Below are 13485 nucleotides of genomic sequence, written 5' to 3' on the forward strand. Positions count from 1 at the left end.
ATTCCTCTTCTTCACCTACCTGCCCCACCCTGTGCTCCAGTGACTCATTTTCTTAAGAAATGACCCTCTCCTCCCTGAAAAAGACAATATTGAACAGTCTGATGGTCACACCAGGGTGGGATGGAGGATGCTGAGCCATAATACAGTAGCAATAATGAGCTCAACAAAGTCCACAGAGATCCCTGAGGCTGAGATGGCCCTCAGGGATCTAAGCTGGCTTCACTGGGGTAGTCAAGATGCTACATACCAGGTTCACATGTCATCCTCTGGGGGCTGCCCTGGGAGGGAACCTGACACAGGAGGGGTGACAGTCTCTGCCTTCAGCACTGTTTAACCCAGCAGTCCCAGAAGCTATAGAAGTTGTTGTTCTTGAGGAACTGGGTGGTACCTGCAACACTCATTGTCATCACCAACAGAGAGGCCTGGCTGTCTGTACCTTGTGGCTGTCCTATGCTCTTCATATTCTCATATGATACTCTTTCCCCATGAAATTACATGCATGGCCACAGGCATTGCCAGACGGCTCCAGCAACTCAGCTTCTCCCAGATTGCAGCAGGGACCCTCTCCACATTTCAGCCTAAGTCCTACTTCTCCAAGCTCCCCCAGGCTCCAGCTACTTTTCTCAAGGCTCCGCATGCACTCTCTTACATTCTCTATGACTGTGAGCCTGTATCTGTTGAGCTTGGACAACTCTCCTAAGGTCCTGAACCAAAGACCAGTACAGAGGATCATAAGTACTTCCTATTTATTTTAGTTTATTTATTGTGTGTACATGTACGTAAAAACGCATGCTATGATGTGTGTATGTGTGTGTAGGTCAGAAGACAACTTCGGGAGTCAGTCCTCTCCTACCACCTTGAAGAACCCAGAGATCAATTCAAGTTGTCAGGCTTGATGGTAGGCATCTTTGCATACTGAACCATCTTGTAAGATCATGAGCACTTCACTAAAGGGCTGAAGGCTTGCCTGTGGACTTCTTACACATAATGGTTCTGAAAGCCTGACTTAGAGAGAGAGGCAAGAGGACAATTTAGAAAGGGAGGCAGAGAAATGTCATTTGCTAGGTTCAAATAGGTAGCCTTACAGCTTTTCATCTCAGGCTCTGCAACAACATAAGTTTGCCCATAACACAGTGGAGGAATCTAAAGTTTAAACAGGTGACCCTCTGCTGAGTCCTGCTTGACCATGTGAGGGATTAAATGGAGCCAGCCTGGGTCTCCACAAGTATTGATGGTAGCTGTGGGTGTAAGTCTTGTTTGTATAATAATGTACATGTTTTCATGTTCCTCCTTCAAGGAAGGTCCTCTCTGCCAAAGTTAATAACGATATGATAATCAGAGACAGCATGAGTCTAGGAAGAGAGGGAATGTCTATGTCTCAGCAAAATGGTAGAATACTGTGACCTTCAGGGCAGACCTTAAGGCTGTGGGAAAGAACGCTGAAAACATGAGTTTGAAAATACATAATCTCTCAACTAGGCAAAATATAAGGATGCAATATGAACTGTACAACAAGCTTCACAGATCTAAAGGAACAGAGGCAGCTGCACCATGAGCCAGCTTGTCAGAAAAATACTAAGGAAGGAGATAAAAAGATTTAGGGAGTGGTGATCACAGGACAAGAGCCCATCCAGCTAAGTTTTTTGTTTGTGCTTACAAAGGCAGACAGATTTCTGAGTTCAAGGTCAGTGTTGGAAAAGGTGAATTTAGGTCCAGGCATGGTCAGAATGGTAATCTCAAGACAGGATCCCACCCAGCTAAATTTACAAAGGTAGGTAGATCTCTGAATTATTTTGCAATGTTAAAAAAAAATGTACTTGGGGGCTGGAGAGATGGCTCAGTGGTTAAGAGCATTGACTGCTCTTCCAGAGGTCCTGAGTTCAATTCCCAGCACCCACATAGTAGCTCACAACCCTCTGTAATGGGATCTGATGCCCTGTTCTGATGTGTCTGAAGACAGCTACAGTGTACTCACATACATAAAATAAATGATTCTTTAAAGACAAAATGTACTTGCTGTCCCTTTCCTAAGAGTCAAGAGGCTAAGGCCATGGAATGCTGGTTCATGGGATGGTCAAGAGGGAACCTGGAATAACTAAATTGATATGTAAATAAAAGAGTGGGCTTTTGGTCTGAATAAGATGAGTTAGCAGAGAGGGATAGCAGTTATTTTTTAGATTTTTAAAAATTAGATATTTCCTTTATTTACATTTCAAATGTTAAGCCCTTTCCTAGTTTCCCCTCTGAAAATACCCTATCCTCTCCTCACTCCCCCTGCTTCCCAACCCACCCACTCCCGCTTCCTGGCCCAGGCAGTCCCCTATACTGGGGCATAGAACCTTCCTTCACAAGACCAAGGGCCTCTCCTCCCATTGATGATCGACTGGGCCATCCTCAGCTACCTATACAGCTAGAACCATGAGTCTCTTTGTGTGTTTTCTTTGATTGGTGGTTTAATCCCAGGGAGCTCTGGGGTTACTGGTTAGTTCATATTGTTGTTCCTCCTAGGGGGCTACAGACCCTTTCAGCTCCTTGGGTACTTTCTCTAACTCCTTCATTGGGGACCCAGTGCTCTGTCTAATGGATGACTGTGAGCATCCACTTCTGTATTAGTCAGGCACTGGCAGATCCTCTCAGGAGAAAGGGACATCAGGCTCCTGTCAGCAGGCTCTTGTTGGCATCTGCAATAGTGTCTGGGTTTGGTGGTTGTTTATGGGATGGATCCCCAGGTGGAGCAGTTTCTGGATGGTCATGCCTTCAGTCTCTGCTCTGAACTTTGTCTCTAATTCCTTCCATGGGTATTTTGTTCCCCCTTCTAAGAAGGATCGAAGTGTCCACACTTTGGTCTTCCTTTTTCTTGAGTTTCATGTGTTTTGCAAACTGTATCTTGGGTATTCTGAGCTTCTGGGCTAATATCCACTTACCAGTGAGTGCATATCATGTGTGTTCTTTTGTGATTGGGTTACCTCACTTAGGATGATATCCTCCAGATGCATCCATTTGTCTAAGAATTTTATGAATTCATTGTTTTTAATAGCTGAGCTGGCTAGAAATCTCTGGAGCATGAACATAGCTCTTTTAGAATTTTTTCTAGAAAATCCAAGAACTTTTTTTGTAGCAGCTTTTCTGCTTTTGGTTGGAAAATCCATGAACTACCAGAGAGCTTTTAGAAACATTTTTTTCTAGTAAGAGAGTTATCTCAAGCAGAGAGAACTGTCTTGAGAGAGAGAGATGATGTCTCAAGCAGAAGGATGTCTCGAACAGAGTACAAAGCATAACCTACCTACTGCGATCTATCTAGGGAGCTATCTCAAGCAGAACGGAGGCTGTCAGCTTGGATGCACAATTTGACTTCTAGTTGTTTGTTTTACCACTCCAAAACACCCCTTCTCTCAGAACCCCTCTCCAAGCCAAGGCTAGTCCCTGGCATCCTTGGGCCAGGGGCGCACTGCTAAGTGACCGAGTGCTTATCTAGCATGCAAGTATTCATGCAGTCCTAGATTCTATCCCTAGCACACTAAATAAACACATGAATAAATAAATAGATTTCCTCTTCTGTTTATCATCAGACAGTGGAAGAGTTGGGATTTGAGCCCAGAATTTGGCTTTGCTTTCTGTCTGTAACATACTGCATCTTTATCACCGATGGTACAGAGGAGGGGTGCGAGGATACAGGCCTCACTCTCCTACAAACCAGACCACCTTAGGAATATCAGCTTGCTTCTTTGGGCCAAGTTTTGTCATCTGTAAAATAAAGAGGAGTTATGTAACCATCATTCAAAATGTCTTGAGTGCTTATTGCATGTCTGGCTAAGATTTTTTTTTTTTTTTCAGATGAATTCTCTCATTCTGTCCCACCCCAGTCCTGTGATGAGGTGCAATCAGAATTTATTCCCCTTCCACAAACGGGGAAGCTGTGGTTTAGAGAAACTCAGTAACTTTCTCCGGTTCACACAGCTGAGTGGGGTGGACCTTGACACTCAGACGGGCCAACTTGAGTGCACGTGCTTAGCCTGTCTGTTCTCCAGGATCTCAGAGTCCAGGTTTCTCTGCCCTGGCCTTCCCCAGTCCCAAGAGAAACCCTGACAAGTCTCAGGAGGTCTAACTCTCCACTCTTAGGGGGCTGCTGCTGCCTCAGTCTCTGGATATCTCCAGGATTTTTCGGCCTTCTTCTTGAGGTCTAAGTCCCAAGGAAAGAAGGGCCTGCTGGGTGTTCTGCAGCTCATCTCAGCTGGTTTGCAGACGAGGATACAGTCCCCACATGGATCTCACTGAAGGCTCTTGTGACCAGAAAACAGTGGGACTTTTTTTTTATAGTGCATATTAATTGCACAGCATAATGGGCCTCATTGTGGCATTTTTATACATGCAGACACCTTTGATCACATTCACCCCATTGTCTCCCCAAATCCCACCCCCCCCCCCACACACTTCTATCCCATCCCCCTCCTCTTCCCTAGTAGACAATGGGACTTTCTTCAAACCAGAGTTTCAGACATGTAAGTCTTTTTCTGTTCTGCCTAAGTTCCATGTTGTTGTTTCCAATTAACATAACCACTGTGAAACTATTTTTTTCCCCTAATTCTTTAAAGAAAGAGAAACAAAGAACAACAACCAAAGGAAGAAGCCTGGGCATTCTCTACCCAGGAGTAATTTTAGGAGCCTCTTCATGTTGAAACTCAGCCTTGTTATTACCATTATTCTGTGTATTTGTGTATGGCTCTGTGGGATTGAGTCTTTGGCAGGTATCCTGGTTTGCTTCCCTGTTACTGTTTAAAACACTGACCAAAAGCAAAAGAGGGTTTATTTCATCTGACAGGTGAACTGATGAGACGCATGTTTCCTGAGAGATCCTGTCTCAAAATTAAGGTGGGGAGTAATGAGAACACCAGATGTTGACCTTGTACATCTGCACACCCCTCAATCTCTCTCTCTTTCTCTCTCTCTCTCTCTCTCTCTCTCTCTCTCTCTCTCTCTCTCTCACACACACACACACACACACACACACACACACACACGCTCACACTCACAATGTTGGCATTTCTTCTAAGTTCTGCTCCACAGTTACCTGGCAAAAGCCAGGTGAGCCTGACTCACTATAAAAGGGGCTGCTTGCCCCCTCCTCTCTCTCTTGTTCTCTTCTCTTCTATTGCTCTCTTCCCCTTCTATCTCTACTCCCCTCCCCCTCTCTTTCCACCGGTCTCTATTCCCCTCTCTCTCCCCCTCTGCCTTTCTCTGTCTCGACTACTCCATAAACTTCCCTCCCCATGCCCTAAATAAACTCTGATTCCTCAGGGAGAAGGGATGCCTCAGCATGGGCTTGCAGAGGCACCCCCTTCCCCCATGCCATACCTTGCCTCCACCAAACATATCTCAGGCTTCTTTTTCTTTTTTATAAAACACAACACGCACACACACACACACACACTCTCTCTCTCTCTCTCTCTCTCTCTCTCACTCACTCACAGTTTAAAATAAAATAAATCTTAAAAAAAAAAGAAAAAAAAAAGGCTGACCAATATAACCCTCCCTTGGTCTTTTCCCCTTTCTTCAGCTGTCATTTATCATCAAATCAACCGAGAAAGTGATGGAGGAATCCAAAGATGTGAAATCACTGTATTCCCTAGAATGACTCCATGTCACCATGTATCATTGAAATTATTCCTACCAGGCTTACTGAGGCCTCCATGTTGCTAAATCAAGCAGCGATTTTTCAGTTCTCTTCTTGGCTTCTCAAGAACTCTAGACATTGTCGACTACTCCCTTCACTTACAACATTCTCTTGGTCTCTTTGCCACCCACGCTTCTAGTTTGCCTTGTACCCCTCTGGAATTCTCCACAGACTCTCTCCACAGGCAGCCTGTCAGGGCTGGCTTTGGATTTTAATGACAAAATGGTTTCTACTAACTATTCCCAACATCAATTCAGTCCTATCCCCAGAGATACAGAGCTCTGTGTCCAATTGCTTCTTGCTATATTCAATCTAGTTGTCTCAAAGGGCACATCAACTAAAAACTGTAATTGATCTCCACATACTGCACACCAAACTAAACCATCACCCAATACTCCACCTCTAGCCTGATGCTCTCATCCATAGCCAACAACCTAGGTCTTCGTTAGATACCTCAATCCTTTATCCTCTACATCCAATCCTAACTTTCTTGTTCATTCTGTTTTCCTAGTATCCTTTATATTGTTACAGGTCTCCTCATGTTCTCTAGTACCAGTTCATCACAGGCTGTCTTCTTTCACCCAGACTATGGCCAAGGCCTATGGTCTTTGCATCTGCATCCTCTGACCCTCCAGTCCACACTCTTTATTACTGTCCAGTGATTCCTTCAACCCTTAAAACCATCATGGAGTGCCCTCCTGATAGGTTTCTTCAGGATATTGTTTGTATATTTGTATGTTTGTTGAGACAGAGTTCACTATGGCATTCAGTCTGGACCCAAACTCCCAAACTTCATGCATCAATCTCTCAAGTTCTGGGATTACAAATGTGTACCATCAAGGTTACCCTTGGTTTTAAATTCAGATTCTAATGCTATCCCTGACTGCAGAACCTACGCCATATGGCTCAGAGTTGTTGTCAAACTTCTCTACTCCAGCCACTTCAGCACATGGACTTGGTGCATGAGTCTCTGCCTGGCTTCATTAGTACTCCTTCTTCCATCTTATTTAGCATTGCCTTCTTAGGAGAGTAGTTCCTGACCCTGGTCCAGGACAAGCATTATGTCCTACAGAATAGGTGTTCATCTGGAGACCTTCCACCACTCTATGATGAGTGTGAGAGATAATTATAGACACCTCTCCTCTTCCCAGTAGCCTGCTTATGCTCCAAAATCAGGGGCATGTGTATTTTGTCCAATGTTTCATCCCCAGGTATTAACAGGATGCCACCAAAAATTTGATAAGCCCTAATAAATATTTGTCAAATGATATTTGAGTATGAGGGAAAAGGTGGGAGAAAGATAAAGACATTGCTGCAAGTGTTATGACCCATGTTCAACTCACTACAGCATTTTCATTACCTAGAAAATGTCCATCTCTGCACCTTATAAACACTGGGGTGTGGGGGGTGCTTAGTGAATATTGGAAGGGCTAAATTGTGGGAATCAAACACCACTATAAGACACTTCTTCAGCTACCACTTATTGACCCCATTGCTGCCATCATTGTGGTATTAAATCCTAAACAAGCCATGTGATAGCATTGCTTCTTAATTTTTTTTATAGTTCAGGAATTCATGAGTCAGAATCTACATGGGAAAGAACAGGAGTACAGAAGTTGGGCGAGCGATGGTGGCACACGCCTTTAATCCTAGCACTTGGGAGGCAGAGACAGGCAGATTTCTGAGTTCAAGGCCAGCCTGGTCTACAGAGTGAGTTCCAGGACAGCCAGGGCTATACCGAGAAACCCTGTCTTGAAAAACCAAGAACAAAACAACAGAAGTTAAGATGATTTCAGGAAAATTGCACAAAGAAACCATTGGCAAAGCTATGGATAGGTAAAGACATTGTAGATATTACATTACCCCAGAGCTAGCACAGCTGTGCACAAGGTCATTGCTACTATCAGGCCTAAACTTTACCAGAATCCATATCCAAAGAGGCCAAGGTCAAGGAGGTTAATGTCAGCAGTAGAAATGTAGGCAGAGGGAAGTGGCTAGCTCCTGTAATCCTGGGGTATCAGAAAAATGTTCCCATCCCTCATTTCCCCATTTCTCTGAGGTTGTACAACAGACAAACCAACCAACATCCTCAGATCAAGAGCACCCTTGCTGCTATTCTATAGGTCATATTCCCTGACCTGGATCATATAGAGAAGAGTGGGGAATAGATTTAGAATTACAAATAAAGACAATGAGCGCCAGTTCCAAGAGCATATTCCTAAATGCCAAAGGTGGTTCCTTCCATACTCATCCAAGAGTTTGGGCTGGCTGTCCACATACCACCTTCCTGGAACATAAAACTGAGAAGTTAAGGTTCTCTTCCAGTTCACATACTCATAAATCTATGTGCTGAGGCTGTCTTGCTAGAACAAGAACATCATCAGAAGTGATCCAGGGTATATGGGAAATACAGAGAAGCCCTTCATGAAGGTCACTAGGCCAACCATCGCCCATCAGCATAAGGGAGCAATGGGGATGTTGCCCTCACTAGTCTACAACCTAGAGCTAACACAGAGCTACTGTGGAAACAGTCACTTTGATGATTCACGATACAGATAAAATCATAAGTTGATAAAAGAGATCACATGAAAACAGGCAGGATCACCCAATGCCCATTTCATCCTGGACTTAGTCTGATGATCAAGGCTCTGATGACCCTGCAGTATCAGCTCCAGGCCCTTTTCCCAATGACACACCATGTCCTTACACTTCCTCATTGGCACAGTCTCTGAAAACATCCCCAGGCTGGCAGGGCTTGGGTGACTGCCTACAGAGCACCATTGATCTCAGTGGAAACCTCCATGGAATCATAAGGAGCTGTTATTGTCTGTTGTTGGCATGGTTTCTGACATCTTCCTTTCTGTACCCTCCACTGTACTTGGCTTCACTTTGCTTTTAGAGTAGTAGACATCTGCCAGATGAAGGAAAAATCCAAAACCCTTAACTCAGGGTCTCTCACTGTAGAAAACAACTCGGTAGACACGATCCTTTCCTGAGTTTTATTATTATTTAAGTCCAACTCCCTGAAGGCTAGACTTTCTTTGTTATAGTGCCTTGGGCTGCTTGAAATGTTTATTTCTTTGTGTGGTTTGCATAACCATGCCACCAATAAGGAGGTTTCTTTCCCCTACATATGGCTCCTACTGCCACCCACTGTAACAAAATATGTGATGCATTCTTCAGCTGTGAGTGCTGAAAAAACATATTCACACACAAAATGGGAATGCCATATTTGCTCATGGCTTTTATAACTGTAATATATAACTCGAGTTAATTAAGGTTAGAACAAACGATAATATTCATAATGAATTCTTGGGATGATGTTATGTGGCTGAACTACAAGAGAGGGCCTCTTAGGTTGACTTTCACCATCAGGGGTGCACTCATCCCACAATGTAGGATGGAAAATGGGGGGTGACAGGAGACCAGTGGGTGCTCGGTCCAAGAACCTATAAGCCCCATATCAAGAGGAGCTAATAGTGCAGCCCAAGGAACTAGGAACTTCTGGACAGCCACTGATACAAGTCTACTTTCAATGCTGAGGAATGATATTCATAGGTGATAATGAGACACACATTTATCTGTGTTTGCATCACTCTATCCACAACAGCTACAACATGGAATCAGCCTAGATATCCATCACTGCATGAAAGTGGATGATGGTTAATGAAAATATGGTGCCTATTCACAATGGGGTTTTATTTAACTGTAAAAAACCTAAAATCTCCAGATAAATAAATGGATATGGAAACTATTATACTGACTGAGGTAACCCAAACCCAGAAAGGAAAATGCCACATGTCCTCATATTTGGATCCAGATGGCAAATCTTTAGATTCGTATTTTAAGTTGAAGTGCCTGTGGAGTCCAGGAAACTAGAAAGTGGTCATTTGTAGATAGAGGAAGAAAGGCCTTAGGGATAGGTGAACACAGGTAATATGAAGGGAATGGGGTAATAAATAGTGGGGTTTAAGTGAGGAGAGGGAGTGAATATTGGGCAGAGGAGAAGGTGGAAGTAGATAACTAACAATAACTACCTCTAAGGATGTTTGAAAAGGCCTTATGGAAACTACCATTTTATAAGTCTCCTAAGTACATATATATGTGTGGAGAGATAGATAGGTAGATAGATAGATAGATAGATAGATAGATAGATAGATAGATAGATAGGTAGATAGATAGTAGATGACAGATAGATAATAGATGAAAGATAGATACATAGATACATACATAGATAATAGATAGATAGATAATAGACACATACATACATACATAAGATAGATAGATAGATAGATAGATAGATAGATAGATAGATAGATAGATAGATAGAAGGTTTGCATTGGTGTTACACAACACAAGATAATGCTCTTTCTAGAAGCCACAGGTTGCCATATAAAAAGACCAGTGCCTTTCTCAAACTGTTGGTCAGGAGTATCCCTCCCAACTCCAAGCTGGAATATTGACTACCTTGATCTTGTATAGGCAACTACACTACATACTTTGCTCACAGGATATAGAGGAATCAAGCTGGTGCTAACCAGAAAGCTCTCTCCTTACTGGCTGCTTTCATAGGACCAAAAGGTGTTCCAAGGGTTTCTAGAGGGAAGCATAAATAACAGTCTTACCCATGACTTAGAAGAATGACTGGTATGGCAATATATGCCCACAGGTACAATAGTGGCATGAATATTATGGAGAGAACTAACCAATTTTTAGTGGTATATAAGACATGATCTATAGAAGGAAACAAATGCCTGGTCCTGTGAATCTGGCTAAGAACCCATGATTGGGGAGCTCACAGTCCCCCAGGGGTGAACCTACTACTCTTCTTTTAGTACATGGGCATGGTATCAAACTGCCCCCTAAGTTAATGTCACTGGATTGGTAGATTGGTACAGTTCTCTGATCCCATAAGAAAAGTTACTTTGTGCAGTAGGTGGCAGTTAAAAGCAGAAAATCACAATTGGCCAAAATACAGAAAATAAGTGCTAAGTGCCCAAGTGTAAATGGAACATCTCTATCACACCTCTGACTCCCAGTGTTTAGACATCAAGGAAGAAATGGGGGAAAGATTGTAAGGGCCAGAGGTTGGACAGGAACCCAGCAAAACAGTATCTTCTGGACTTGACAGGACTTATGAACCGATGAACTCACAACAGCTATGGTTGCCTGCACAAGAGAAAGACAGTCAACATCCTAGCTGAGAAACTACCGACAGCTTGGGGGAGAGGGAGAGATAGTTTTCATTAAAATTGTGGTCCCTGTGGATGGTCCCACAATCATAAAACTATAAATAGCTCAAAATGGAGTTGGTAGATTAAAATTTAAAAAAGAGATCAGAAAGTTAGGAGGAAGTGGTAGAAGGGCAAAGATTAGGAAGGAGTTGGGGGGAAATAGGTGGGTGGGTATGATCAATACATGTTTTGTGTGTTCATGAAATTCTGAAGGAATTAATAAAAATACTGCATTTTATTCATTTATTAAAAGACCACTTAGGAGTTTGCCATGGCGTGCAGCAGCTTCTCCTTCAGCTTTCAGTTACTTTCCAGGGGACTCCCAGCCTCCTGGGCAATACCACATTCACTTAGTGTATCTTCTCCACTCAGTCTGCTGACCTGTATGTAGGACAGTCATCTCTAAAAAGACCCCACAGACATGTCCAGGAGTGTTCTGTGCCAGTTTTTAACACATTTCTCAGCCCCAGTCAATTATGGACAAGAGTGTCCATCTCTGTGAAAAGCATAAGCCATCTGAAACTATCAGAAGCTGGGGATGTGAGACACATTTCTTCCTAGAATTATCAGAGAAAGAAAAATCTGGCCCCTCCCTTGATTTCATGTTTGGTCTGCAAAACCCTGGATGAATATATATGTTGTTTTAAGGGAGGCTGTCTGTAGGGCTTGCTATTGTAGTTATGGGAAACAAATACAGGGACTGTTCATATCCCCCAATTGAGTTCCTTTGCATCACAGATAGGGAAGTAGAAGTATTAGCAACTGGTCCATGGTTTGTGAAATGTTTACACATTTTCCAGGCTTCACAGTGACTCTGTGGGTAGCAGTTATGACCCAAGAAGAACAAATGAAGCCAAAGCCATAGCAGCCAGAAGAGTCTTCATGCAAAGCTCACACTTTTCTCACCAAATCTTTGTCCATGGTTCAGAGAAGTCCACATCCAGATACCTGATGATAAGCAAATTGGAATGCACACCGCACACTCAAGATCTCTGCTCAAACACACCAGGCTCATCTCCCAAGATCAGAACTATTTAACCACAACAAAGCTCGTTCAATACAGTGGCTTTGAGGCTCGTAATCAAGATCCCGAAGATAATTTAAAATGGGTGTATCTAATAGAAGAGTGGTAAACAGGCAGGCAATTTGAATGAGCAGAGAGCATTTTTATTTGCTTATGAAACACACTTTAAAATTCTCAGAAGCCCAAGGCCATCAATGAATTTCCAAAACCAACTTCGAGGGACCTGCCATTCCATTCTTGTTTGTCTTGTAAAGAGGCTTTATTTATGTGTTGCAAGGAGTACTGCATCTAGTTGAACAAGTAACCAAAGAACAAGAACAATTGTCCATGCAGAAAACCCCCCAGTTTGCAATTAGCAATTTCAACTTACATTCTGCCTCTGAAGCAGGCTGAGAACCCCATTCAAAGGCTAATTAGATTAAATTAGCAGTGACATAGCTAGGGAGACTTCATTTTGTAGCTTTAATTGTGATCTACACCCAGAGAGAGCCACCCTTTGGCATGTCTGCTGCCTCTGCAGGCACTGGAGGTGAGTGGATTCCTGGTGCTAGGGCTGTGACCCATCAGCCCTAAAGGTTCTTGTGTCATGGAATTCTACTCTGGGACCATTATCTCAGCTGCTACAGAAGGAACATGGAAGGAATAATGGCTTCCTTTATTATGCATTTTAAGACATTTTATTATTTTAACTGTGTGTGTGTGTCGCTATTGAGGAGTCCAGAGGCATCAGATTCCCTGGAGCTAGAATTATAGGTGACTGTAAGCCCCGCCCCCACCCCCACCCCCAACACACACACACACACACACACACACACACACACACACACACACACACACACACAATGTAGGTGCTGGGAACTGAACTCAGGTCTTCTGCAGGAACAGTAAGTATTCTTAACTGTCATTGTAGTGGGAACGTACTGGTATCTCATTGTGATCTTAATTTGTGTTTCCAATAACACTAGTGATGTTGAGGGCATTTCTATGTGCTTATTGGCCAGTCATGTGTCCTTTTCAATAAGCATCTATCCCAGGACTTTATCTATTGTTTTTTAATTAGAGTGGCTGGCTCATTGTTGTTGTTTTAAAAAAAAAAAAAACCAACGTATTCGGCATACCAGTCAATCAAATATAGCTGCCCTCTGTATCTGTGGGTTCTATATCTGTGGATCAAACCAGCCATGGACTGGAAATACTCCAGGGAAACACTGCATGTATAATCACATCTAGACATTTTTCTTGTTGTCATTCCTTAAGCAAAACAACTATGTACATAGCATGCATAGCATATTGTAATCATTTATATGTTTCTTCCTGACTTGTCTGCCTACTCTTTTGGTGGTGTCTTTTGCAAAGCTAGTATACTTCGTTTTAACAAGGTCCAATTTATTTATTTATTTATTTATTTATTTATTTATTTATTTTAGTGTTGGACCTAAAAGACCTTCCTCACCTAATCCATGACCACAAAACTTTATCTCACCTTCTTTTAGAAGTTTTTGGTCTGTTATTCAACTGGCACCAATTGGGTATTGGAGATGGGATATCACCAGGTA

The sequence above is a fragment of the Mus musculus genome, chromosome 13, assembly GCF_000001635.26.
Source record: "Mus musculus strain C57BL/6J chromosome 13, GRCm38.p6 C57BL/6J".
Lineage (NCBI taxonomy): Eukaryota > Metazoa > Chordata > Mammalia > Rodentia > Muridae > Mus > Mus musculus.